Consider the following 26,258-nt stretch of genomic DNA (forward strand, 5'->3'; position numbering starts at 1 on the left):
CTGAGTTGATGAGGCATAACACATGCAATGGCCATTTTGGAGTCCATGTAATCCACAAAGGGAAGCATCCTGAGCACGTCATGCTGTACCTGGTGGTGGTGGGGTGCCACCAGTGCACCATTTGAGTACATATGAGTTTTAGACTAGAGAATCTTCTCCACCACTTTTTTTCCTCCCAAGCCCCAACCTACCCCCAAGGTCCTGCCTTGCTACCTGCTAAGAAGCTGGGCTGCAGATATGGTCCCCACTAAGGGATGGCTCTTCTTGGCTCTGCTAACCTGCAAGGCTTGACAATGAGGAAGGAGCTCAAGAAGGTTTTCTCCCTGCATGACTATGATACTTCTGAAAGGTTGAGCTGTGGGATTTTTTTTTTCTCACTTCTCTCTTGGAAATCACCTCCATATGCTGATTGGACTGTAGGATAAGACTTCTTCTTTACATTGAGAAATCATTTCCCATTATATTTAGGAAGCAAAGTGGAGCTGCTGTTTTTTCAGCTTCCTTAGTGACTTTTAATGCCATTTGTCAAGTTTGGTTGTCTTTGAAAAAAAATATTTTTTTGTTTTTGTACAATAAATGACTAAGTGCAGAGTCTTCCCTTGTACTTTGATTGGGAGTTCACACCTTTTAGAATATCCAGCTCATATTTTTAGAAAGAAACGACTGATACTATTGACATTTAATTCCATTAAAATGCTTCATCCAATTTCCCCTGCCCCGTATAGGATACACAGGTTACTGGAAAAAATTCAATGACACTAATCCAAATGTCTATATTAAGTGTGGAGGAAAGGTAGAGTAATGCTTTTAATATCCCAGAAGCTGAGCTAATGACATCGAAATGGCTGATGTTTAGAAAGCCATTGTGGCAGGAAAAGGTGACTATTTTAGGTGCTGTTGGTATCTGCAGTGGGTGGGGGAGTGGTCTTTGAAACTGGGGTTGAACAAGCAGGTTTTTATTCCTGGGTCATTGTGAGTTTTACACAAAGGGCTTTGCTATAAATCAATGCTACTAATAGTAAAATAATGCCTATAATTAACTGAGGACTCACCACATACAAGGTTTTTAACGTGGATTATCTTGTTCAATTACTACTATTATCAATCCCACAGATAGGGAATCCCACAGAGGCATTATAAGTATAAATTATTTGTCTAAGGTCACATAGCCTGAAAGTAGCAGCTCTTAGCCAGGTGTTGGTAAACTTTTACTGTAAGAGTCAGAGAGTAAATATTTTTGGCTTTGTGAGGCCTACAGTCTCTGTTGCAACTATTCAACCTATTATTGTAAAGAAAGCAGCCATAGTAGCCATGTAAACAAATGGGAGTGGCTGTGTTCCAATAAAACTTTATATACAAAAACAGATGGTGGGCTGGATTTGGCCTCAGCGCTGTCATTTGCTAACTCCTACTCTTAGCCATGACACTAAGCTCTCTTCTGAGGCCTGTTGCGGGATTCTTCTGTTCTAATAACCCTCTTTCAAGATCTTTTACATTTACATATGGGCTATTGCAAACACTAATCAAGCCTACTTACACAAAGCCCTACTGGGCAAATAATTGAATTTTTTGATGAATCCTAATCCTCATTGCCAGCAGCACTCTAAATGTTATGATAGGAAAGGGCTTTTAGATGAGTGGGATTATAAACCACACAAGGACTCTTCAGAGGAAAGCTTCCAAGTGCATCTTAGCTCTCCGGAGTTTGTGAGCTGGCAGAGTAGAAGAGGAGTTAGGTTTTCGCAGCACCCACTCTGCGCCAGGTGCTGTGCAGGGCTCTGCATGCTCTTCCAGTTCTCGAGATGTCTTTATGTACTACTCCTCCCATGCAAGTTTCAAGGCGGCACTCAAAAAAATACAATACCAACAAGATAAGAGAACTAAAGAAGTTGGGGCATTACATAACTTAATCCTCACATCAATCCTGCGAGACCATTATTCCTTATAGATGAGAAATAGAAGCTCAGAGGAGAAGTTACTTGCCTGAGGCCAAAGAACAAATAAGTGGCTGAGTTGACATTTCATCCCAGATGTGACCACTTTCTATGCCTGTACACCTTCTGTTACGTCACGCTGTCCACTTCACAGTAGACTGTACCCCTCACCTTGCTTCGAAACTCAATCACAGACTCACTTAAGTTTGGAAAGTCAGTTAAATTTGATACTGTATTTACTCCTTTCTCTAGAAAGGGTATTTTCTCTAGAAAATAGAAATATTTTCTCTAGAAATAGAAAGGGTATTTTCTCTAGAAAATAGAAAATATTTTCTCTAGAAAATACCCTTTCTAGAGAAATGTATACCGTTTCTCTGATATACCCCACGTGCTTCACAGAGTTGCTGTAATAATCAAACATGGTAGTGCAGGTGAAGGAAGGATCCTTGCAAAGGGTGAAACACACTGTAGATGTGTAGTAGTGTTATCTATCAGGGAACTGGTTGTAGTTCTGGTGAGGCAGGCCCCTTCCCCTCCTTACCACACTGCTGACCACTGAAAGTATTCCCCTGCACCCAGGGGACCCTGGCCACTGAATCATTCAGATTGCCCAGGTCTGGGAAGGAATTGGTCCCCAAAAATCCCCTGAAATCAACCCAAAGTCCAGGAACTTGGAAAAGGTTATAGAATAGTCATCCAATTTCTAATCACATAAGTGACTCTTATAAGCACACATATTAAGTGTCATTGCTATGCCTCCCCACACTGTATTCATCCTATTTCTATTCCTCTAGTTTCAGAATGGACTTTTTACCCTCAAGATGAGTGTAAATTCAACCAGATCTTCCAGACTGATCCCCTGCCCAGTTGTTTCAACAACGTGGTAGGGAGCAGTGGTACCTGCTTCATTCAAAGCCTGGAGCTCCACCTCACTGGGGGGAGGCTTGCATGTGTCTTTGCCCTGAACTTGTGACTATTTATTTATTTATTTATTTATGGTTATTTATTTATTTTGAAAGAGTCAGACAGTGAGCATGAGTGGGGGAGGGACAGAGAGAAAGGTGAGAGAGAATCCCAAGCAGGCTCCACACTGTCAGCGTGAGCTGGATGTGGGGCTCCATCCAACGAACCATGAGGTTACAACCTGAGCTGAAACCAAGAGTGGGATACTCAACCGACTGAGCCACCCAGGTACCCCAAACCTGTGACCTTTTAAAACTCTTGGCTAAAAAAACTTGAAAAGTTTGAAAATAATTTGATTATACAAGGAGAAAAATTCCTGTATGTCAAAAATCATGTAAAATTCAAAAAGAAATGGCAGACTGGAAAAATAACTGCAACATATGACAGAGAAACAATATTACCTCATATCGAAGAACTTCTACAAATCAGTCACAAATGTGACTACTTAAAGTGGAAAACTGGGCAAAAGCCATCAAAAGGGAATGCACATGAATAGTTCTAAAGACAGATTTAAAACAAACAAAAAAAAATTTTTGAGCTAGTTTCAAGTAACACCAGACACCCAATTCTCATGGAGTCACCAGTAATAGAAATGTTTTGACAAATCATACAGTATCATATCTGGCATGTGTGTAATCTCTGTATAAACCCACACCTGCCTGAGGCAGTTTAGGTGATTGAAGAGAATGATACCAGAGACAAGGATTGGACTGAGTTTCAGATTTAAAGTTTATGAAAACACCATATACAAATATGACCAATATTTCATCACTGATATTTTTGACACAGGGGGAAACAAATTATATATATATATATATATATATATATATATATATATGCATATATATGCATATATATTTGCATATATATGCATATATATTTGCAGAGAGAGAGAGGGGAGAATAGAAGCAGCCTCACAAACTCTTGTCTTGCAACAATGTCTGGAATTGAAGTATACAAGGCCTGAGGCTCATCTAAGGCTAAATTCACACAGGGAGAAAATCCATTCATGAAACTAAATCATCCTAATGCAGATGACATTTCATGAGTAGAGAGTACAACCAAAGTGTGAAGGACAGTTTCCAAATCAGTGTAAAAGTGTGAAGAAATAGCTGGATCTAAAGTGAGTAAGAATTGTGTGACAAATTGATGAGGTGGTGAGGAAAAGCCAATTAAGATACTGACAGGCTTACTCTGAAAGTCTGAATGGTACAGGACTGAATCTGGAAGATTCTGGGTAAAGATTATTTCCTTGGAAGGATTAGCAAAAGAAAGAGTTCTTTTAAGTGCTTCCTCTTATCCTATTGTTTGTTCCTTGGAGCTTTTTGACTTTGAGCTGTTGGGAATAACTTGGTTTTAGCTGATCTCTCTGTCTCTGTGTCTCTCCCCCTCTCCTCCACTCTGCATTACGAGCAACAGGCTGATTCTGTTAGATTATTAACCTTCTATGTTTTTTTTTTTAACAAAAAGGGTACATTTGATAGATGACATCATTTAATGGGGTGTTTGGGATATAGCCCCTTTAAGTTTTCATCTTCATTTGTGCTGATTGAAGAAACGCTGAGGCTAACTTAAGATGAGCTATATGAATAAGTAATAGAACATCTTTTGACTTAACATCTAGTAAGAGGTAACTCATTTGGATTCCATTTCATAACAAAATATGAGCAAATTCAATCTAGAGTTTAGCGAATTATCTTTAATTTCTGAAACCTTTGGTTTTTCAGAGTAAAAGTCTATTCTGTACTCATTCATGGGAAATTTGATGTGAGTAGAGAATGCCTCTGCCTGAGAACTTTTTAGGGAGAATCCAACAAGCCACACTTAAGAGTGTTGCTTGGTAGGTTTTATTCTCAGAGAAATGAGTCCTGGGCCGATTTGTATCTTGTCAACTTCATGTGAAGAAAGAATGGGATATTCTAGGAAAGAGCATCATATGTGGACAGTCTAAAACTGGATGGTAAATCAGCCCTCTGGGTGCTCTGTAGACTGCTGGCAAATGACAGGCATGATATAAGGCCCACAGAGTGTTGTGGTTAGCAGAACAGGAAGAAAATCATGAAAGCAATTGAGATAAGCTGGCTATTGATCAGAATGAATTAAACACAAAATGAGTTAGCACCACAATTAGATGAAGGTGAGCAGCTCTATACAATTTATTTTTAATGACTTTTAAATAATATGAATTCATTACCATTGTAAAGCTTAACACTAAAATGTTTGAAGAAGAAAACGAGAAAAAGAATACCATTACCAAGAGTAACTTAATATTTTGGTTTGTTTCCTTCAAGTCTTTTATATGCATGAATATGTCTTCTTTTCCAACACTATTTACTGTACGTCTCTATGCCATATACAAATACCACTGTAGTAGATAACTTTTACACATAGATATTGGTTGAGTCTCTATCATTTCCTTAGATTAGATTCTCTAGAAATAGGATTACTGAGTCAAAGGATATGAATCTTCAAGTCTTAGTACATATTACCAGATTGATTTCCAGAAAAGTCAACTACTCATTTCCTTAAATGCATCTTTTTACCATCTTTGAATCCTTTTGTTTTCCACCTGAAATTATATAAGCTGCTAAACTTAACCCAACATTTTTGTAATAGGAATAAAAAATAATTCCAGGTTTATTGAAAGAATTATTTTGCGATATTGTGGTAAATTACACTAAGATATTCTCAAGTTGTAAAAATAACTTTTATACCCACTATTACATTTAGTTTCCGCAAAAACCCCATGAGATGAAGAGAATTAATTGTAGGATGTTTCAAGCATGGGAGAGGATTTCAGGCATCATCTTGGTCAGATTGTATTAATATTTCTATGTGACAGAGGCACAGAGAGAAGATGAGAGTTTTGAAGTTCCAGAGCCCAAGTGTCTAGAATCTCAGATCATGTATTACTTCCACTGGATGACCTTGACTCTATACTGGCTCCTGTAAGCCTTTTGTCATTCCCAAGTTCCTCCTCCCCTACACTTTGTTATCAATCCACTGGGAAGTATACCTCTCAGTCTCTCCCCGTCACATGGATTTGCAGATAACTGGAAATCTAGACTCAGACTCATAAGCAGAGAGAGAGAGCAGTCTGGAAATGAGCATTTTATCTGTGATATATATGATGATTTAGAAAAGAAGGATATGGGTGAAAATGAGCCAGTGGAGTTGAGATAATCAGGTCTGAACTTGGAGTGAACTTGATAAACCAAGTGGTCAAGGGAAGCTTAGTAAGAACAAGTCTAGGGGCTGCAGGCTCAACATATTATACTGCCGGACTGTTCTGATCATGAGGACTGCCGAATGCCAGAGTATGCTGACACAGGGAGAATCATTTCCATGGATAATTCTCACTTGCTCACGTGAATTAGATAGCACAGGTGAGTTGTGTCAACAGACAGGAAGAATCCTCAATGAAAATTGTCAAGACTTCTTCTACCCCAAAGATTTCTACACTCTGCGGAGGATCATCTGGTTAACGCACTTATTTATTCTTTGGCCTTAGGCAAGTAACTTCTCCTCTGAGCTTCTGTTTCTCATCTATAAGGAATAATGGTCTCGCAGGATTGATGTGAGGATTAAGTTATGTAATGCCCCAACTTCTTTAGTTCTCTTATCTTGTTGGTATTGTATATTTTTGAGTGCCGCCTTGAAACTTGCATGGAAGGAGTAGTACATAAAGACACTCTCGAGAACTGGAAGAGCATGCAGAGCCCTGCACAGCACCTGGCGCAGAGTGGGTGCTGCGAAAACCTAACTCCTCTTCTACCCTGCCAGCTCACATCTGGTTATGATATATTGCTTAGAAGCTAAAACAGCACTCTGCTGATGTTTGGCAGTCCAGAGTTCTGCCGTGGCCTCTGGTCAGCTGTTGCCTCATTTTATTTAGAAACATCTCAGTAGTATTTCCATTTTGGGGGTGTGTAATTTTAATTCAAAGAAACCATTTCTTAAAATGCTTGACATTTAAGAAAATCTGGCACTGGATTGCCACCACTGAAGCCAAGTATCATATGTGTGGAAAGTAGCATGGCTTAGCGTATTATGTTCGCCAAATCTTCCTTAACATTAACATTTGTGCCATATGTTGGTACCCTAAACTCAGTACTCTTTTGGCTGATGAAAATGCAAAGGAAAACATTCTCAGACTAAATCCTGTTCTCTTTCTTTGTATACACTTTTGTGTAGTCACTAGCAGTGATATTCCTTTGGGAGTGAAAATGAGTGCCTGCCTTGTAATTCTCAATGAGAGGTCAAGTACCCAAAGGCTCGAAAGTGGGAAGATATGAGCCTGTCAGGCAAGGGTGTCTGAGGGTATCGAATCTGCGAGATATAGTCCTGTGTTCTCACTTTACTATTCAGATCCTTGCAATGTCTTGGGCAAGAACTTGGACATAGACTCCAGCCTCCTCATCTCCCAACACAATGTTTGGGAGGGTTGAGTGGATAGGAGGTGGCTAGAAATCTCTCATGGAATTTAGAGAGAGCCTTACAACAGAATTTCACAAAATGCAAGACAACCTGACGTGACAAGGGATCTATACTCGTATATCCTCCTTTGTGGGTCTTAAGTGCTATGCCTTGTGGTCTTTGAGGTTACATCCCCTCTGAGTTCCCTCCTCTGCTCCTACCTGTTTCCATCCCATGTAGCCTCCATGATGTGAGGAAGAGGTAATGGTCTTTATGGCTTTGGACCAACCATCTGCACCATTCTGGGTTTGCAATGTACTTTGTCTCTATGATTTATCACTATGCTCCCTGAGGCCCTGTGAGGCTCAGGCAGAGTGTGGGGATCTCCTTGACACCGAAGGCACAGACTTTGCCTATATATGCGCGCGCACACACACACACACACACACACACACACACAGACACACACGCACACCTCCTAAACATGTACCAAAGTGTGGGATGAAAGGGCAAAGTTATGTTACCACTAAAAACACCAGAGGTTTAAACTATGATGGGAATTTTGGACCCAGGGCTTTGTTCCACTGCAGTGTTAAATAAGAGTGTGTGTTCTCGATGCTTAGGTAGGCCTCTTCATCTCTGCGATGAAGCATACGCAGTATTTAAAGGGAATGTTTGAAAATCCTACCTCTGGTAGTACCTAAGAAAGTCCGAAAATCTACCTTTGAAAAAAAAACATGTTTATTATGTAAATACTCAAACTATAAATGCAGAGAGAATACCACAATGAATCCCCATGTCTCACACCATGTTTCATTTATGACAAACCATATTGCATCTATTCCCCACCTTCTTTCCTACCTCCTAATTAGGATGATTTTGAAGTAGATTCACAGCATCGTATTTTATCTATAAATATATTTAGGATGTACCTCTTAAACATAAGGATTTTTTCTTAAAGCATAGGCACAGTACTCTATGTAATATCTAAAAAATAAAGAGTTTCCTTAATCATCAGATATCCAGTTAGTATTCACATTTCCCCAGTAAATCCAACTTTGTTTTTTTGGTTTTTTGGTTTTTTTTTTTTTTTGCCTTGGAATGAAAATCATTCTTAGAATTTTGTCAGTTCACTATTGAACTAGCCAGTTTTCTACCTTCAGATATCATAGAAGAATTTAGAAGTTTGGAAGGAAAGATCTGTTTGGGAAATGATAATTAAAATAAAGAGAAAGAAAAGCCATTTGGATTTCCTTAACCTGGAGTCAATGATTGTTAAGACTGACAAGGTTGGTACACTTATGCAGCACCACAGCAGTTCCTTTTTGTAAACTGAGGCATGGAAAAGAAAACTAACTGCCTTGAATTCACACAATTAATCACAAAGTACTCGATTTTGAAATTTAAGAAGCTGTATTTAAACTAGTTCGTATAGGGGCGCCTGGGTGGCTTTGTCAGTTAAGCAACTAACTTTGGCTCAGGTCATGATCTCGCGGTCTGTGAGTTGGAGCCCCACATCAGGCTCTGTGCTGACAGCTCAGAGCCTGGAGCTGCTTCAGATTCTGTGTCTCCCTCTCTCTCTGCCCCTCCCCCGCTCATGCTCTGTCTCTCTTTCTCTCTCAAAAAGAAATAAACATTAAACAATATTAAAAAAAAATAAAGTAGTTCCTAGCATTTTAAATCACTATAGAAGCAGCTATTTCCAGTGTTTTGTATGTGGTTTTAAGATCTGTGTGGCCGCTGGAATGGCTTAATGGCATGTCGTCCAGTTCAGTACTCACTAGCCCTGTGTGACTTTCGACCACACAAAATATGACTAATCCAAATTCAGTCGTGCTATACATGTAAAAAGCACACTGGATTTCAATCATTTAGTTAAAAAAAAAAAAAGCAAAGTGCCTCACTCATAATTATTCTATTGATTACATGCGTAAATATTTTTTGATGTTTTGAAGTTATTCAAATAAATTAAATTCATCTGCTTTTTTTTTAAATATGGCTTTTAGAAAATATAAAATTACATTTGTGGCTTGTATTATATAATGTTTCGATTGGACAACACTGGTTTAGAGATTGTGGGTTTTTTTTTTTAATGTTTATTTTTGAGAGAGAGAGAGAGAGAGAGAGAGAGAGAGAGAGAGAGAGACAGAGCGTGAGCAAGGGAAGGAGGGCAGAGAGAGGAAGACACAGAACCCGAAATAGGCTCCAGGCTCTGAGTTGTCAGCACAGAGCCTGATGCAGGGCTCACACTTACAAACTGTGAGATCATGACCTGAGCTGAAGTCCGACGCTTAACCGACTGAGCTACCCAGGCGCCCCAAGAGAGATCGTGTTTTCTAAGCAGGACTGCATCAATTGATTATACAACAGGGCTGTGGGGCCGGAGAGGCCTGGGGACAGTCATCTGTCTCACCCTCTGTTCTTGGTAAGGCTGGACACTAACTAAACCATCCTACAGAAAATCCTATTTTTAAATATTTGTGGAAAAAAATAGATGTTCTTTCTGACTTACCCTGTGGCTTGGTCTAGTACAAGTAGGTGAGTTCTACAAATAGGAGAGTCGTACATCCGCTGGCACAAGTATTTTAAACAAAGAACTGGGAATTCTTCTTGAACTCTGCCTCTCCGTCACCCCTCAAGGCCGATCCAAACCCAAGCTCTACTTTCTAAATACCTCTCAGATCCCAGTCTTCATTTTCCTCTTGACCACAACAGCTCTCTGCCAGTCCAAGCAAGCACCAAGCACCGACTCACCAGAGCTGCTGTCCTCGTCTCGTATGTGGCCTTCCACATCCCTCTTACTCCACTCAGCAAGCACATGGGGACATCATTCCCCTGCTAAGGCCTCCAGTTGTTTCCCATTGATTTCAGGGTGAGGTTCACACTCTGAACTCGGCCAGCAAGCCCAACAGTCTGACCCTGTCCATTTTCCAGCTGCCTTTTGCTCATGTTCCCCAAGCTCTCTGCATTTTACTCATGTTGGCTTTCTCTCAGTTCCTCATCCATACTGTGCTCCCCCTCCCTTCTGAACCTCTATGCATGCCATTCCCCGGGCCTAGGACGCTCATCCTCTCCCTCTGTCACCTTTGTCTGGTTGGCACATAGTTATTCAGATCCCAGCTCAAGTGTTCTTTTCTCAGCACCTCCCGACCAGGGCAGACATACCAATTTTGACACTCAGCGTGTGTCACAGTGGTCATTTTACATTTGTTATTGTGATTATTCACTTAACACCTGACTCCCTTTGTAGACTGCTCTGTAAGGGCAGTGATCCTATTAGTTCACATTCACTGTTGTATCCCAACACAGTGCTTGGCACAAAATAGGCTCTCAATTAACAGGAAGGAAAAAAAGACAAAAGGTGAGGTGATTGCACCAACAAGAATCCTGCCTCTTCTTCCTTTCCTGGAAGCGAAGAAGGCACATCCTTTGTCACCATTCCGTCACAGCTCTCTGACATACTCCTGGACAGACTTCTGGGGTACCCCAGTATAGGGATTACCACACTTTCTGAGTTGTGTTTTAATTTCCTATGCAGAATCCAACCATTTCTCACCACCGTCACTACCCCTACCCTGGCCCATGCCACAACAGCCTTCCTCCAGGAACTTTTAGCTTTTACTCTAAAATGGATGGAAAGTCACTTCCTCATAGCCTCCTAGCTCTTCTCCTCACTTCCAACTTTTGACTCCCTTTAGCCTACTCTTAACACAATAGTCAAATTGATTCTGTTAAAATGTAAGTTAGATCTTTGGGCACTTGGGTGGCTCAGTTGGTTGAGCGTCCGACTTCAGCTCAGGCCATGATCTCATGGTTTGTGAGTTTGAGCCCCATGTCGGGGTCTGTGCGGACAGCTGGGAGCCTGGAGCTTGCTTCAGATTCCATGTCTCCCTCTCTTTCTGCCCCTGCCCCGCTCATGCTCTGTCTGTCTGTCTGTCTCTCTCTCAAAAACAAACATTAAAAAAATTTTTTTACATAAATAAATAGGGGCGCCTGGGTGGCTCAGTCGATTGAGCGTCCGACTTCAGCTCAGGTCATGATCTCATGGTTTGTGAGTTTGAGCCCCACATCGGGCTCTGTGCTGACAGCTCAGAGCCTGGAGCCTGCTTCGGATTCTGTGTCTCCCTCTCTCTCTGCCCCTGCCCTGCTCACACTCTGTCTCTCAAAAGAGTGAATAAACATTAAAAAATATTTTTAAATAAATAAATAAATAAATAAATAAATAAATAAATAAATAAATAAATAAATAAAAAAAATGTAAGTCAGATCTTGTCACTCCCCTGCCTAAAATTCTCCTGTGATCTTTTTGGAGTAAAAGCCAAAGTCCACCCAGTGGCCTCCAAGGCTGTCCATGATGCAGTTACCCCTCGGAACCCATATCCTACCACATCCTTTTGCTTACTCTACTTCAACCACACTGGCCTTTGGTTGTTTCCCACGCACAGCATGCAGGCTCTGACCTCCAGACTTTTGCACTTGCTGCTCTTTCTTCCTGGACAGCTCTTCCCCAGATACCTGCATGGCTCTCTTTTGCTTCCTTCAAGCATTTGCTCGGTACTACCTTTTCAGTGAGGCCACCCTAACCCTGCCCTCCTCAGCACTCTCTATTCACTCTTTGTCCTGCTTTCTATTTCTCCATATCTTCTGACATGTAACTTACTTATTTTGTTCAGCGTCCATTTCCTTCCGCTAGAATGTAGTCTCCATAAGCATAGAGATGTTTGTCTTTTGTTTCATGATATATCCCCAGTGCCTAAAACAGTGTCTGCCGGGACAGGTTGTTGCCAGATAAATGTTTGTTGAATGAAAAAGACGCAGCCCATGCACCAGAAAAGTAGGCAGGCTTGAAATCAGCCATCTAGTGTGAACATGCGGAACCTGCTTTTGTTGTCAGCAGGCTGACTTGGCTCTACCTCAGAGCTGCTTCAGGAATCTTGGAGGTTCCCTAAGCCCAGATTAGCTGCCCAGTTTCCCAGCTCCATTCTGGTAACTGTCTGTGAGGCCCAAGGAAGCAGTTTGTTTCCAGAGTGCATCTAAATGTCTCCCCCCAACATCTTCCCCTCCTCCTCCTCCTCCTTCATCACACACAAATATACCACACAACCCTCTCACTTTCCAAGGACACAACTCAGGCTATTTCTAAAACTGAGATTCTGATCCAAAACAGTAGCCAACACATAGTGCGTCTCCACGTGCACAGGAAGAGACAGGAGACCTCTGAGCAATTTCCTGGCCCTATATTTTTCCATTCCAGTAAATGAGGCCTTCTTTAGCTCAGGAATCTCTCTCTGAACCAAGCCAATGCCTTAATGGTACATGCTCTTTGTCACTGTCTGGGCTTGTTTCTTTGTTCTTTTATTTACTATTTTAAGTGATAAACGCCTGGGTCCCTTATGTCAAAAAATTTTTGACCTCCAGCTCTACCAGATGTTGACTACTAGTTAAGGCACATGTAATGCTAATGGAGAGTTCCTTTCCTAAATAGGCATTTTTATTTAATAACATATAATACTTAAATTGCACTCTCTGTCTCCAAAGGGTTTTGCAAGCTATGTACTCCGTTAGGCTGAGCAGCACTTGAGTTCATGCTTTATGGCTCGGAAACCAGCAAGGTTATATAATTTGCTTAGTTTGTAGCTAGCTGTGCTTCAGACAAAGCACTTTGCTTTTGTAACAGATAAGGAAAATATGACCAATAAAAAATGTTATTGACAACTGTCTTAATAAATAAATTAGTTTTGAGTTATTTCCGTATGCTTTAAAATTTTTTTCAAGTTTATTTATTTATTTTGAGAGAAATAGAGCACGTGAGTGGGGAAGGGGCAGAGAGGCAAAGAGCAAGAATACCAAGCAGGCTCTGCATGGTCAGCATGAAGCCCAACCCTGGGATCTTGAGCTGAGTCACAATCAAGAGCCTGATGCTCAACCGACTGAGCCAAGCCGTATTTGTAACTTGCTCACTTGGCTATGCTGGCTCCTCCCCCTCTCTAGATATCATTTCATGGTCCTCTTGTCCCTTCCTCCCTACCCCTTCTCTTCCTCCTTGTTCTCACCTTTATTCTCTCCTTGTTTCTGGTTGTACTCTCGCTGCCAAGGGAAGCCCACCATACCCACAAGCCTAAAAGTAACCCTTATCCATATCCTTCTGAGACCCATTTTCATCTGATAAGCATATTGTTGTTCATGGATGGGGAGGGCTTGAGGTCAGGTTCCTAGGGGGTGCTGAAAATCAAGAATAAGTGTATTTTTTCTGGTTTATTAATTTTATGTAGTGGTGAGTGATTTAAAATACTTTTTAAATATTTTTTTTTGAGAGAGAGAGAGAATGAGAGAGAACAGGGGAGGAGCAGAGAGAGAGAGAAGGAAAGAGAGAATCCCAAGCAGGCCTCGCGCTGTCAGTGCAAAGCCCGACATGGGACTCAATCTCACAAACCATGAGGCCATGACCTGAGCTGAAATCAAGAGACACTTAACTGACTAAGTCACTGTGGCATCCATAGAGCATTTTAAATGCAAACAAATGTGGACATATAATGAAGCAGAATGTAAAACAACAAATACACCACACACACACACACACACACACACACACACACACACACACACACACACGACTGGTTAAAGTTTGCAATTGCACCTGTGGCAGACCACTTAGGATTTCTCTTCTCTCCCATTAGGGTTACTTGGATTAGAAAAGTCTGAGGGGAACTAACATAGCATAGCATTTCCTCTGGGGTCCAGGGAGATGAAATATTGGGATTGATTTTCTAAGAGCTGGCACAGTAAGTATTGTTATTTCATTCTTTCTTTGAGCAAGAATTTTTTTTTCTTCTGGAGATTATCTTGAAAGTAATAGAGGGAATCTGGGACATCCTTTCCCCTGGACCTTGAACATTGACCAGGCAGCAGTCTTCCCAAACTAAGGCCTGAGTGGCCCTTTTCTCATTAGGCACCAAATAAAAGCAATAAGTAAGGAAACCTGTTGCACTTGATACTGTAATGGAAAAGAAATGTGTTCAAAGATGAAGCTTCTGTTACATAGTGATTTCACACCAAGTGTGTTAAAGACCTGTATAGGGAGTAGAAATGGGGATGATAAAGGCTGAGTCACTATGACTTTGATTTGACTCTAACCTGTCCATACCCAGGTGCATGTACGTACTTCCTTCTTAGCCCCACAGACAATTTATTTGGAGAGAAGATACAGCACTACGTATGTAACACCATGCTTGTAGAATACACCTACTATATAGGAGAGCAGAGAGCCCAGGAGACCAAGTCAGAAAACCTGGCTTTGAATTCCAACTCCGTCAGCTACTAACTTTCCTAAGCATCCATTTTCTCAGCTCCAATAACACTTTATTCATCAAATGTTTCTAACTCCCTGTACATATAGTTGGATTGCCTTTCTCTATTCCCTTTATAGGTAGACTGGCCTTGAGACTTGCTTTGGCCAACAGAATGTGAGCATATGTGACATGTGTCATTTCCTTATGGAATCTTTGAGAAGTAGTTCATGATTTTGCATGATTTTCTATCCCTCTGCCATAGCAACCTGAAACATTTCCAGTAATAGCTATTCTGTCAGCCTGAGGCCTAAAGTTAAGATGACCTGGAACAAAGTCACATTTTATCCAGGTAATGGATATGAAATGGAAGTAAGATATAAATCCTTGTTTTCTTTCTTTTCTTTTCTTTTCTTTTTTTCTTCCTTCCTTCCTTCCTTTCTTTCTTTCTTTCTTTCTTTCTTTCTTTCTTTCTTTCTTTCTTTCTTTCTTTCTTTCTTTTAAAACCATGGCAATTTGAAGGTTGTTTGTTATTAAAGTACAACCTAGCATATACCCTGACTAATACGCTATTTCATGGATCTGGAGAAAGATTAAAATGAGATACCTAATAGGTAGTATGCATGGCCCATAACAGGTGCTAAGTAAGTGTTAGTTCTTCCCTCCTTCACCACAATTCTCTGCTTTGATCCTTCTCAGCCCTTCCTTATAAGCCCTGAGCTATGCTACTCTGTAGAGAGTAATTTTCAATTAAGAGAGAATGAAAATGAACTTTAAGACTTCCTAAACAACTCCCTAAGACCCTTTAAAAAGTAAGAGAGCCAGAGTGGAGCAGAATGGAGAATTCCCAGGGTGGAAAGAGAACCTTCTCTCTGAGACCTATAAAAGAGAAAAGAGCTAAGGGTCTCATCAAGGAACTCGGCCAGAAAGCAAAACAAATGAACTCTGTAAATATCCAACCACAGATAGGCTGCCACCCTATAGCATCGTTCTGCCGTCATGGAACTGGAATCAGGGCATGGGCAGACATCTCACGGGATTCCAGTTCTCTCTTTCCTTTATTTATTTTTTTAATATAATTTATTGTCAAATTGGGTTACGTACAACACCCAGTGCTCATCCCAGCAAGTTCACCCTCCTTTAACAAGTTATCTGTCCTGGAGTGAAGTATATTCCTTGATCTACTTGGTACCAACTTCGTTGACATTTCACCAAGAATGAGGAAACCAGCCAGACCTCCAGCTTTGAGCATTTTTCTCACTGGTTTCTTAAGAGGCCTCTCCCTTCCTCCACTCACATCCAGACTGTAGCTTCATGGGTCTGAGAGGGGAAGCCTACCAGGGCTTCTGATGCTGCTTTGACCACATCACTTGAAGTTGACCACTTCACAATTCATCCATTGAGGTCATCAACCTAATACCCTCTTAGGGTATTTAAATCCACTTTAAAGGAAAAAATTTTTCTACTGAAAGTTACTGTAGAAAGGGGTGTCTTTGAGCTTCACTAAAAGGGTACATCATAATTGATCAACTTAGACTTAGGTCTCCAAGTTGTTGAAAATTTTGAAAAGAGGGGAGGAAAAGAGGAATGGATGAGACAGCTATATGAGGTCTCTAAGTTTAAAGTTGCTTCCAGTAATTAGAGGCAAGTTGGACACCTCTCTTTCAGAACCTCCACTGGTAGAAGAGATAGGCAGAAAATGGGAAGGGTGACAAAGGAGAACATTCATTCAAAAGACCTGTCTTAAGCATCTATGGAGGGGAAGGTACTGTGCTGGGCATGGAGGGACAATGGCAAGAAGACAGTCATGGCCCTGACCTTTTCAAAGGGAATATACATTATTGCTCTTTTGTGTGGGTTCATTGCAGAATTTTACCATCCCTGCCCATCCGCAACCACTAGATGCCATTAGTGGCCCCTATTCATTCTGCTAAGCAAAAGGTATCCTCCCTGTTTTCAGATGTCTCAGCAGGGGACCAGAATGCCTCCAGTTGAGAACTACTGAACTTGAGTAATGATAGCTACTGAAGGTGATATAACAGAGCCCTCAAAGGGGCTTAGGGACCCCAGTGAGGGTAGAAGGAGTGAAAGAGGCCTATCCTGAGACCCCTTCCTCTCCCTGAGATGGCTCTTGATGTCTGCATGTTTCCCCAAGGAAGACAAAGGATGATAGGAAAAAGGGGGCACATTCATTGCGCGCCCAATATGGCTGGGTAAAGTACTATGAATGTTCAAGGGCGTTATGTTAGAAAGAGGCTGAGCAATATGTGGGAGGAACACAAACTTGGAAGTCAGGCAACCCAGGGTTTGAGTTCTGGGTCTTCCACTTACCATCTGTGACAGGGCACAAACTGTCTGCATCCCAGTTTCCTCAGTTGTAAAATAGTGATTAAAAAATGAGTAAGCCACCTCACAGGGTTATCATGAGATCCCATAAAATAAGAAATATAAAGCACTTGATACCAAACAAACAAAAAATGGCGCTCAAATAGTAACTATCATTTACTAGTATCTGGGCTTCCTAACAACACTGGTAAGAAATATTCTATTAGTTGTAAAGAGGAAAGAAGAAGACCTAAGACAAGACTAGGGGTAGGAGCTAGAAAAATAATAAGGCAATCAGTAATTCTCATTTCAAGTTCCTTGATTTTTGCTTCATCTGAACTGGCTGAGAGAGAATCCCGGCAGTTACCATGGCCCTAAAAATGGGCCCCCTGGAGCCCAGGCTATTGCATACTGACCGGACTACTGGGATGGGGGAAGGGGACATTTTGGGTCAAAGACGATGGACAGGGACGAACTAGTTTGCTGAGGTGTACAACATGCTGCTGGGGAGGTCTAGATTAAGTTGGCTGAAGGAACCCGTGAGTTATGAAGCAGGTGGGTTGGAGGCCTGGGGCTTGGTAATGTAGGTTTACATGCTTCCAAGAGCTGATACTTGAAGGACTGGATTTGTTCTGTGTGGTCCCAGGGGCAGGAACAGGGCCAGTGGATGGAGGTGACAGGGATGCATTCATCTCTAGTCAGTACAGCCATTAATTTACTGGAAACTTGTGAAAGGCTCGAACTGGAATTTATTCACTGTAGTGATCGTAGCACGAGCCCAGAGCGTCACCCACGTGGGACAGCCATGGAGTCATAGCTGCTAGGATTATTACCAGCTGGTCTTAGAAAAAGCAGCCAGCTCTGAAAAGCTGACTGTCGCTACATCTGAGACTTATGTTAAAAAACAGTATGTCACCCAGCACTGAAACTCAGGGCAGCCCATCTATTAAAGCCCAGCAACAGGTACTTTACCCTTACCTTCAACACTGCACTTTGCAAACCCTGAAACAAACAAACAGAAAAACCCCTCTATTAGGCTCAAATATTGTTTAGGTAATAAAGCCAAATAACTATCCATGGGATAATCTGGAAGTGAAATTTTAAGCTAGATAAACATTGAGCCTGCTACGAAAGTTCATTCTAACTTCCTTTGACCCTCTTATAACTGTGGTCCTCAGCATTTTGGTTTGTGGTAAGAAAGCATTGCTTCTCTCCTATCTAGAAGGTCTACTGGGCCTGTTTCCTCTTGCAGTTTTTAAAGAGGAATATAGCTTGCCCTTGAGTTCCAAGCCCAGCTCTTTCTGCCTAATTCTGTTTTGATGCATCTGATACATAAAGTTGATAGACTTGTAAAGTGTGCGGGACCAGAAGAGACAGAAGCACCATTATCTCTCTAGCTTGAGCTCACTGAAGTAAAAGCTCCCAAACACAGCATCTGCATAAAAGCAGCTGTCCTAACCGCCTGTCTATGATGAAGGAAATACAGATGAGGAATCACATATCTAGAATTGCCCTCTCTTCCTATTTCACGTTTTCAGTTATTCGTCGTTCATTCCAAAAACATCTATCAAGTCCCAACTATGTGTCAAAAACAGTGCTCAGTGGTGCCTGATGCAACAATAATATTTTCTGAGTGTTTCCTATGTGTCAAGAATGTATGAAAGACATCACATGCATTAATTCGTGTGACTGTCCCAGCATCATATGAGGTAGGTTCTTTTCCCCATCTTACCAATGAGGAAATATGTTAAACAAACTGCCCAAGGTCACACAGATAAGAAGGAAGGAATCAGTAGTTTTTTTTGAAGATAATTGTTTGATGAAGAAATTAAACAGTAATGATACATACTTCCAGATACTTTCTAGACTTCTGTCAAATATACAAACCGGCTGTAGGTAGCAGTTTAAGAATGGGAAAGCTGTTTGCCACCCAAGACCTAGATTATTTAAAGTACCTCCCTGCATTTTATTAGTGAACCCCAGTTTTGGTCTCCTGCAGTGATTCCCAGACTTCTCAGCATGAGGACTCCATTGTAAATTATAAAAATAAACCCATTTTCAAAATCCCCAGTAGGTTAGAAGCAATACAAAATAGCCCAAAGCCCTTTGAATTCAGTAACATTTAAAAATTAATTTATACTTTATTAATCACCCTAATATAGTTATATTTGAAGAGCAGAGGCACATAGACATTCACAACACTGTTTAATCAGTAAGTTTAACCTGAGTCCTCAGATCCCTAGAGATTCACAGAGCTGTATCGCTTCAGCCAAATTGTTTCCCTTTGAGCCTCAGTTTTCTCATCTCTAAAGTGGAGATAATAAGAGCTTTTTTAGAGGATCTCAGAGAAAATTAATGTGAGGCCAGCAGGACCGTGGAGGGCTCTTGCTCTTGAGACTGCAACAATGCTTAAAAACACAATCCCTGACAAACATGATTCCGATCCAGTTAGGGAGAACAGAAGCACATGAGAGAGTTAGTGAGCTGGGCATCCCACTGAAGTAAACTGCCTTCTGCAACCTAGTTGCAGAATTTGACTTGATAATGTATAAGGCAGAGAGTGTGTGCACAACGGGTTCACTATCACCTTACACACAGGAAGTTTAATTCACTTGAAAGCTATCAATTTTTCGTTGTGTTCGTGTTGGGCTGCTGTCTCTGACTGAGACACTTGAAGTTACAGGGATCCCAGGTGTTCTGGGTTTAGATTCGTCCCTTGCTGTGCTGCCCGGAGATTGCAATGGGGGAGCATGAGCCTGTGCACATCATGGTGATGGAAAATGTTTGATTTGGTTTGGTATGAAGCTGCAACTCACATTTATTGAATGGCTGCCATGGTGAGGGGGTTATACAATGGCCCTAATATTAATATTTGATGATATTTTGATCCAAATATAATTTAAAGCACATTTATCATGCAAATTGAAACTTGCTGTTTAACTTAGCTGGCTCAACCCCCAGCCTGAAGTCACAACCTTACACTTTTATAGCCTGCATTCACCACATTTTCAGGATATCGTTGACTCCAGGGATAGAATCTTCTAAGTTTCCCTCTGTGAGAGTGGCTTGGGGGCAGCAGAAATTACTCCAGTATCTCCCTTTGGGTTCTTGGACTAAGAAAACAAACTGTTCTGTCACCCCCAAACTCCTACTTCATGGCTTTAGTGAGCACACAGCTGGATAACCTAGCTGCCTCTCTTCCTTCCACTGCCAGGAAAGTGGGTCCCATGAGCAGTGGAGTTCAGATTAATAATTAAAAGGCCAACATTTATTGAATATTACTGTGGGGCAGGCACTGTATGAAGCAATTATGTGAATTGTCACCCTTAATCCTCACAACAAACCCTAAGAGGGTGGTGCTGTTTTACACCTGTCATGCAGATGAGATTAGAACTGCCCATTTGTTGATTATCACACTGCTGGCAAGCAAGAGGGTTGGGACTTAATTTTAAGCAGCTACCCCCCACGATGTGAGTCGTGAGCACGCCTCTGTATGGTCTTGTCACTCCTCCCACATACACCTTGCTTGCTGGGATACCTTCTCACCCTGCTTGATGGCCACATTGTACATGTTGCCAGGAGGATGGGGACCAGATACATGGAGAGGTACCTGAGTGAGAAAGAACAAAGCCTTTGGTTGTGGCTTTCTATATGGCAGTTGGTGATGTGCTGGCAGGGGAAGATCAAGAGGGATCCGATGATATGAGATGATCGTCCTTAAAGAAATTCTCAGAGTTTGAACTTGAAATCAGAAGCATCCCTAAGGGATCAACTGACCAACCCCTTCATTTTACAGGTAAGAAATAGAGGCCCAGATAATTGCCCACAGCCACGGAGCTGGTGTGGGACTCAAAACTCCTTTCTCTCTGTCTCCCTCTCTCCTCTCCTTATTTTTGATTTGGTACAAAAGGATGTTTGGTGACAATGTTTCCTCTATACCCCTTCCCCTACCCCAGCCATCCCATTCCCCTACCCAAAGGCAAATCCTATTAGCAGGTCTATTGTATCCTTTTAGAGATATTCTCTGCACTCGAAAGTATACTTTTATTTTGTTATTAACAAAATTGGTAGCATTATGTAACCTGGCACAATCTTGCTTTTTGTACTTAACTATACAGGTTGGAGATCGCTCCATTATTACAACATATCTTTTTTATTTCAAAATTATAACAGCTTTATTGAGATATAGTTTACATAATATAAAATTCATACATTTCCAACTGTCATTGTGATGAGTTTTAGAAAATTTATGTAGCTATACAATCATGACCAGAATCTACTTTTGGAAGAATTTCATTACCCCCAAAAAAGTTCATTGTGTTCGTTTGCATTCACTTCCAGCCTCTACCTCCAGCCCAGGCAACCACCCAGCAACTTTTCATCTCTATAGTTTTTTGCTTTTCAAAATTTCAAATACATGAAATCATCCAATATTTGTTCTATACCTGGCTCCTTAGATAACATGTGTCTGTTTATTTCACTTAACCAATTTTTGAGATTCAGGGCGCTTGGGTGGTTCAGTTGGTTAAGTGTCTGACTCTTGATTTTGGCTCAGGCCATGATCTCACGGTTCGTGGATTCGAGCCACGTTGGGCTGGGCGCTGTCAGTGCAGAGCCCTCTTGGGATTCTCTCTCTCCCTGTCTGTCTGCCTCTCCCCTGCTCGCTTGCTCTCCATCTCTCTCAAAATAAAGAAGTAAACTTTTAAAAAAAGGTTGCTTTTGAAATCCATCTACATTATTGCATATAACAGTATAGTTCCTTTTTGTTGTTGGGTAGTACTCCATTGTACAGATATAACAATTTTTATCTACTCATTGATTAACCTTTGAATTGTTTTCAATTTGGGGCAACTGTGAATAATGATGCTGCGAACCTTTGTGTGCAAGTCTTTTATATGGACGTTTGATTTCACTGTTGAGGGGTAGTTACCCAGAGGTAGAATTGCTGGGTTGCATGGTAAGTATATATTTAACTATTTAAGAAACCGCCAAGCTGTTTTCCAAAGTGTTATACCCTGTAACATTCCCAGTGGCGGTGTGTTAGAGCTCTAGTTTCTGCACATCCTCAACAACGTTTGGTATTTTCAGTCTTTTTGGTTTGAGACATTTTACTGGAAGTGTACTGATGTCACGGTTTTAATTTGCATTTTCTTTTACATATCTTTTCATGTGCTTGTTTGCCATTTGGACATTGTCTGTGGTTAAGTATCCAAAATTTTTGCAGTTTTTAATGGGTTGTGTGTCCTATTATTGAATTGTTAAGAGTAAGAGTTCTTTATATATTCCATATATATTCTTTATCAGCTCTGTTTTGCAAATATTTTCTCCTAGTTAATAGCTTGTCTATTTTTCTAAGGGTGGGTTTTTTTGAACAGCAAAAGGTTTTAATTTTGACGAAGTCCATTTTATCAATTTTTTCATTGATTGTGCATTTTGTGCTGTAACTAAGAAATCATTGACTAACTATGATGACAAAGATTTTCTCCTATGTTTTCTTTTAGAAATTTTATAATTTCAACTCTTATATTTAGGTCTATGATATACCCTAATTTTTTTTCTAAATATAATATATTGTCAAATTAGCTAACATACAGCGTATACAGTGTGCTTTTGTTTTTTGGGATAGAATCCCATGGTCATTGCTTACATACAACACTCAGTGCTCATCCCAACAAGTGCCCTCCTCAATGGCCATCGCCCCTTTTCCCCTTTCCCTCACCGCCCTACCCACCCTCAGTTTGTTCTCTGTATTTAAGAGTCTCTTATGGTTTGCCTCCCTCCCCCTCTGTTTGTAACTATTTTTTCCCCTTCCCTTCCCCCATCGTCTTCTGTTAAGTTCCTCAAGTTCCACATATGAGTGAAAACATATGATATATGTCCTATTCTAAGTTAATGTATGTGTATGGTATGAAGTAAGAGCCCGAGGTCGTGTTTTCTTTAGGATATAGTTATTCAGTTATTCCAGTGCTATTTGCTTCACAGATTGTCTTTCCCTCACTGCATTGCCTTTACACCTTTGTCACGGTTGAGCATACCTAGAGTCCATTCCTGGAGTTTATTATATTCGTTCTTTTGTAAGGCTGTATAATACTCTATTCTGTAGATGCTTAATTCAATCATTTCCTTATTGGTGGGCAATTATGCTATTTTTAATCTTTTCATCCTACTTCAAATAATGCTGTGGCAAATATATTGCATTGTAGGAATGTGTTTTTGCATCTTATAGGATTAATTCCAAGAGAAGTCAATTGTACATTTTGATAGACATTTACAGATTGCTCTCTGTAGTAAGTTTTGATCATTCACTATCACACCAGCTGTATGAGTGTACTCTCCAGATCCCCAGAAACAAATATGCTAACAAATGTTTCATCTTTTATTTCATTAAGTAGGTAAAAAAAAATAGTATCTGGTAGTTTTAATTTGTATTTTCTTATTATGAAGTAGGATGAGTATCTTTTATTCTTTACAAATTTTAGGGTCAAGTATATTTTATTTTACGTGAAATGTGGTTTATGTCCTTTGCCTCTTCTCTCACCACATTAAGTTCCTTGTGATAAACATTGTGTATATTTCCCCTAGTTTTGTGTTTGTCTTTTGACCTTGTTTATTGAGTTTTGGCCCTATAGAAGCCTTTTATTTTAAGTGATAATGTATAATAAATAAGTCTTCTGGGTAAAACCAGAAAACTTTTCCTACTCTGAGATTAGAAACAAAAATGAATCTGTCATTTTTTTGTATTTTTTACATTCTTATTTATAACATTTAAAGTTTTTGATCTATCTGGAGTTCAACTTAAGAAATAAAGTAGGGATTGGGGTGCCTGGGTGGCGCAGTCGGTTAAGCGTCCGACTTCAGCCAGGTCATGATCTCGCGGTCCGTGAGTTCGAGCCCCGCGTCAGGCTCTGGGCTGATGGCTCAGAGCCTGGAGCCTGTTTCCGATTCTGTGTCTCCCTCTTTCTCTGCCCCTCCCCCGTTCATGCTCTGTCTCTCTCTGTCCCAAAAATAAATAAACGTTGAAAAAAATTTATAAAAAAAAAATAGGGATATAAGTTTTCCCCCCTTAAATAGCTACCTAGTGGCCCTAACATAGTTAATTATATATCCAACGTTCCCCTCTGATAGGCAGTGCTTTTTTTGTCACCTACTAAATTTCCATATGCATTTGGGTTTACTGATCTATGTATTCTCTGACTCCTCCTGTCCTGTGTTACTTATATTTTCAAAATAACACAGCAAATGACGCACTTTATGAATTGCTTGCAGTAACACTTAAGTCCTTTCTCACCTTCTATCCTAGTGTTACTAGCTAACAAAATTCAAACTCTTTTTTGACATCCCAAAGTAAAATACAATTAGGGTAGTAAGTCTCTTTGGAAGTATAGGCAAGTAATAATCAGATACTACATTTTTGAGTCAAATAATTCAGTGCTAATCCATGGTTTCCTTCTAGAACAACCAATGATTTTTGGATAGGCTGCGTCTCTGTACATATGTGTATGTTTATATGTGTATGTTTATATGTGTGTAATGTCCATGTGCCATGAACAGAAGAAATAAGCCTTTATTAAGTAAACTGAGTCCTCCTCCCCCCAAATCCGTATCGGTTGAAGAACAAATAAATCTAGCACTTTATGTCTTAATCATTCTGGGGTGGGATTTGCTCATGATTCAGGGTCCTCCCTGGCCTCATGTATGAAATATGTGATGACAAAATTCCTCTCCTAGGAGGGTCAGAAGGAGCACAAAGGAGGCAGTGTAAGTCATAGTAAAGAATGGGATGTCTGAGCACTTAGAGGTTGTGAAGGCACGCTAAATAGGATTGCTTTCTTCAGAATGATGTGGTCTTGTGCTGTACCTTCTTTTCCCAAAACTGGGCTCTCCACTCCTTCTCCAACATCCTGTACAGACCTGGGGCCCAGGCTGCAGCCAGGAGATAAGAACTCTCTACCCCTGGGAACCTGGACCGAGCCAGAGATGGGTCATTGTGCTGAGGAGGGACTGGGTGGCAGGAACACTGTGGATGAAGTTGGAGGAGATGCCGACTTGCTTGCTGCATTCCTGGATGTCTCCTGAATGTCAAGAAAGATGATGCTGGGAATAGGCCCTCCTTACCCAGCTCTCTAAAAACCCTGGCAAGAGGAGGGATTCTGCATATACCTATGAGTAACTGTGCAACTTTTTTTAATGTTCTTCACCCTACAAGTTCAGTGTCTAATAATTCAGGAACCCCATCTTGATGGATTAAGTACAGTTCTCCTTAGCACCTTAAAAGTGTTTTATATATATGTGTGTATATGTATATATGTATCTAATATACATATATATGTTTTATATATATGTGTGTGTATATATATACACACATATACGTATATTCATACATATAATTATTTTTATATATGTATATATAATTCTTTTTAGCATAATGATGGAAGATCTCTCTTTATTTTTCTTTTTTAACTGAAAAAGTCCTGTAGGGTGGGGGTTGGGGGAGGGAGGATCCACTATGCTGTGGGGAAGAAAACTGCCTGAACTAGAAAAACAGCAAGAAAAAAGTGGTGGCATACTGTAATGGGTGTTCAATAAAACTGGGTTGAAATCGTGAAGTTCTTCATCTCCCAGCACTTCCTGTGGAATAAGGCCAGAGGGCCTTGATTAAGGGGGAGAAGCCACCATCTCCAAGCAGGCAGAGGCCTGGATGAAGCAAACCAGAGGCTATTCCGGTCCTCTCCCTCACTCTCTTCCGGCCCTGCTTCCTTTCCCCACCCCTCCAACAATAGCCCCCTCTTGATTTCTGTTCCAAGACAGAACAGTGAGTGCAAAGGAAACTTTAAGGATTCTTTCCACAGAGTTTTCTAACTGGGAAAAGTGAGGTGTGTGTGTTGGCATCTGCTCCTTGGCCGTGATGCTGGAGACTGAGGCCCCCTTCCTTCCCCCAGGGGCAGACTCAAGGCAGGTGGCAGAGTTTCTTGTCCCCAGTGTCCAGCATGCCAAGGAAGAAGCTGGTAGAGAAGCTCTTCTTCCTGGAAGGACTCTGAGGTTATTCTCTCTTACATGGTTGCTTTTAATTTTTTTTCAAGCTGCTGAAAGCTGAATGTCTTTTGGGGCTAATGTACCCCAAAATACTTGTCACTACCCCTGCTGGGACTTCCTTACCCTAAGCTAGTAGCTTGTAGGATACGCAGACCCCCATCCCCTCCCCAAGATTCATTAGATCTGGAGAAGTCCTGGGAATCTGCCCCAGGTGATTCGGATGTTTGGTGCTCAGAATACACTTGAAAAACAATACCCCAGATCTTTCCTCTCTCAGATTATCAGGGCCCCTTGATGTGGA

The 26,258-nt window shown here is 40.9% G+C and overlaps 1 protein-coding gene across 2 annotated transcripts in view; it reads right to left on the bottom strand.

The window, feature by feature from the left end:
- ZNF366 (zinc finger protein 366) overlaps positions 1 to 26,258 on the bottom strand; it is a 74,270-nt gene that overhangs the window by 40,793 nt on the left and 7,219 nt on the right. Inside the window, exon 1 of one of the 2 annotated variants that reach the window (XM_045061865.1) lies at positions 10,068 to 11,100. The exons of the other annotated variant lie outside the window; for it this stretch is intronic. The gene's annotated coding sequence lies outside the window, so the exon portion shown is untranslated. Of the gene's footprint in view, positions 1 to 10,067; positions 11,101 to 26,258 lie in introns of those variants that run through there. 2 annotated transcript variants of the gene reach the window in all.

The sequence above is a fragment of the Felis catus genome, chromosome A1 (genome assembly GCF_018350175.1).
Source record: "Felis catus isolate Fca126 chromosome A1, F.catus_Fca126_mat1.0, whole genome shotgun sequence".
Taxonomy (NCBI): domain Eukaryota; kingdom Metazoa; phylum Chordata; class Mammalia; order Carnivora; family Felidae; genus Felis; species Felis catus.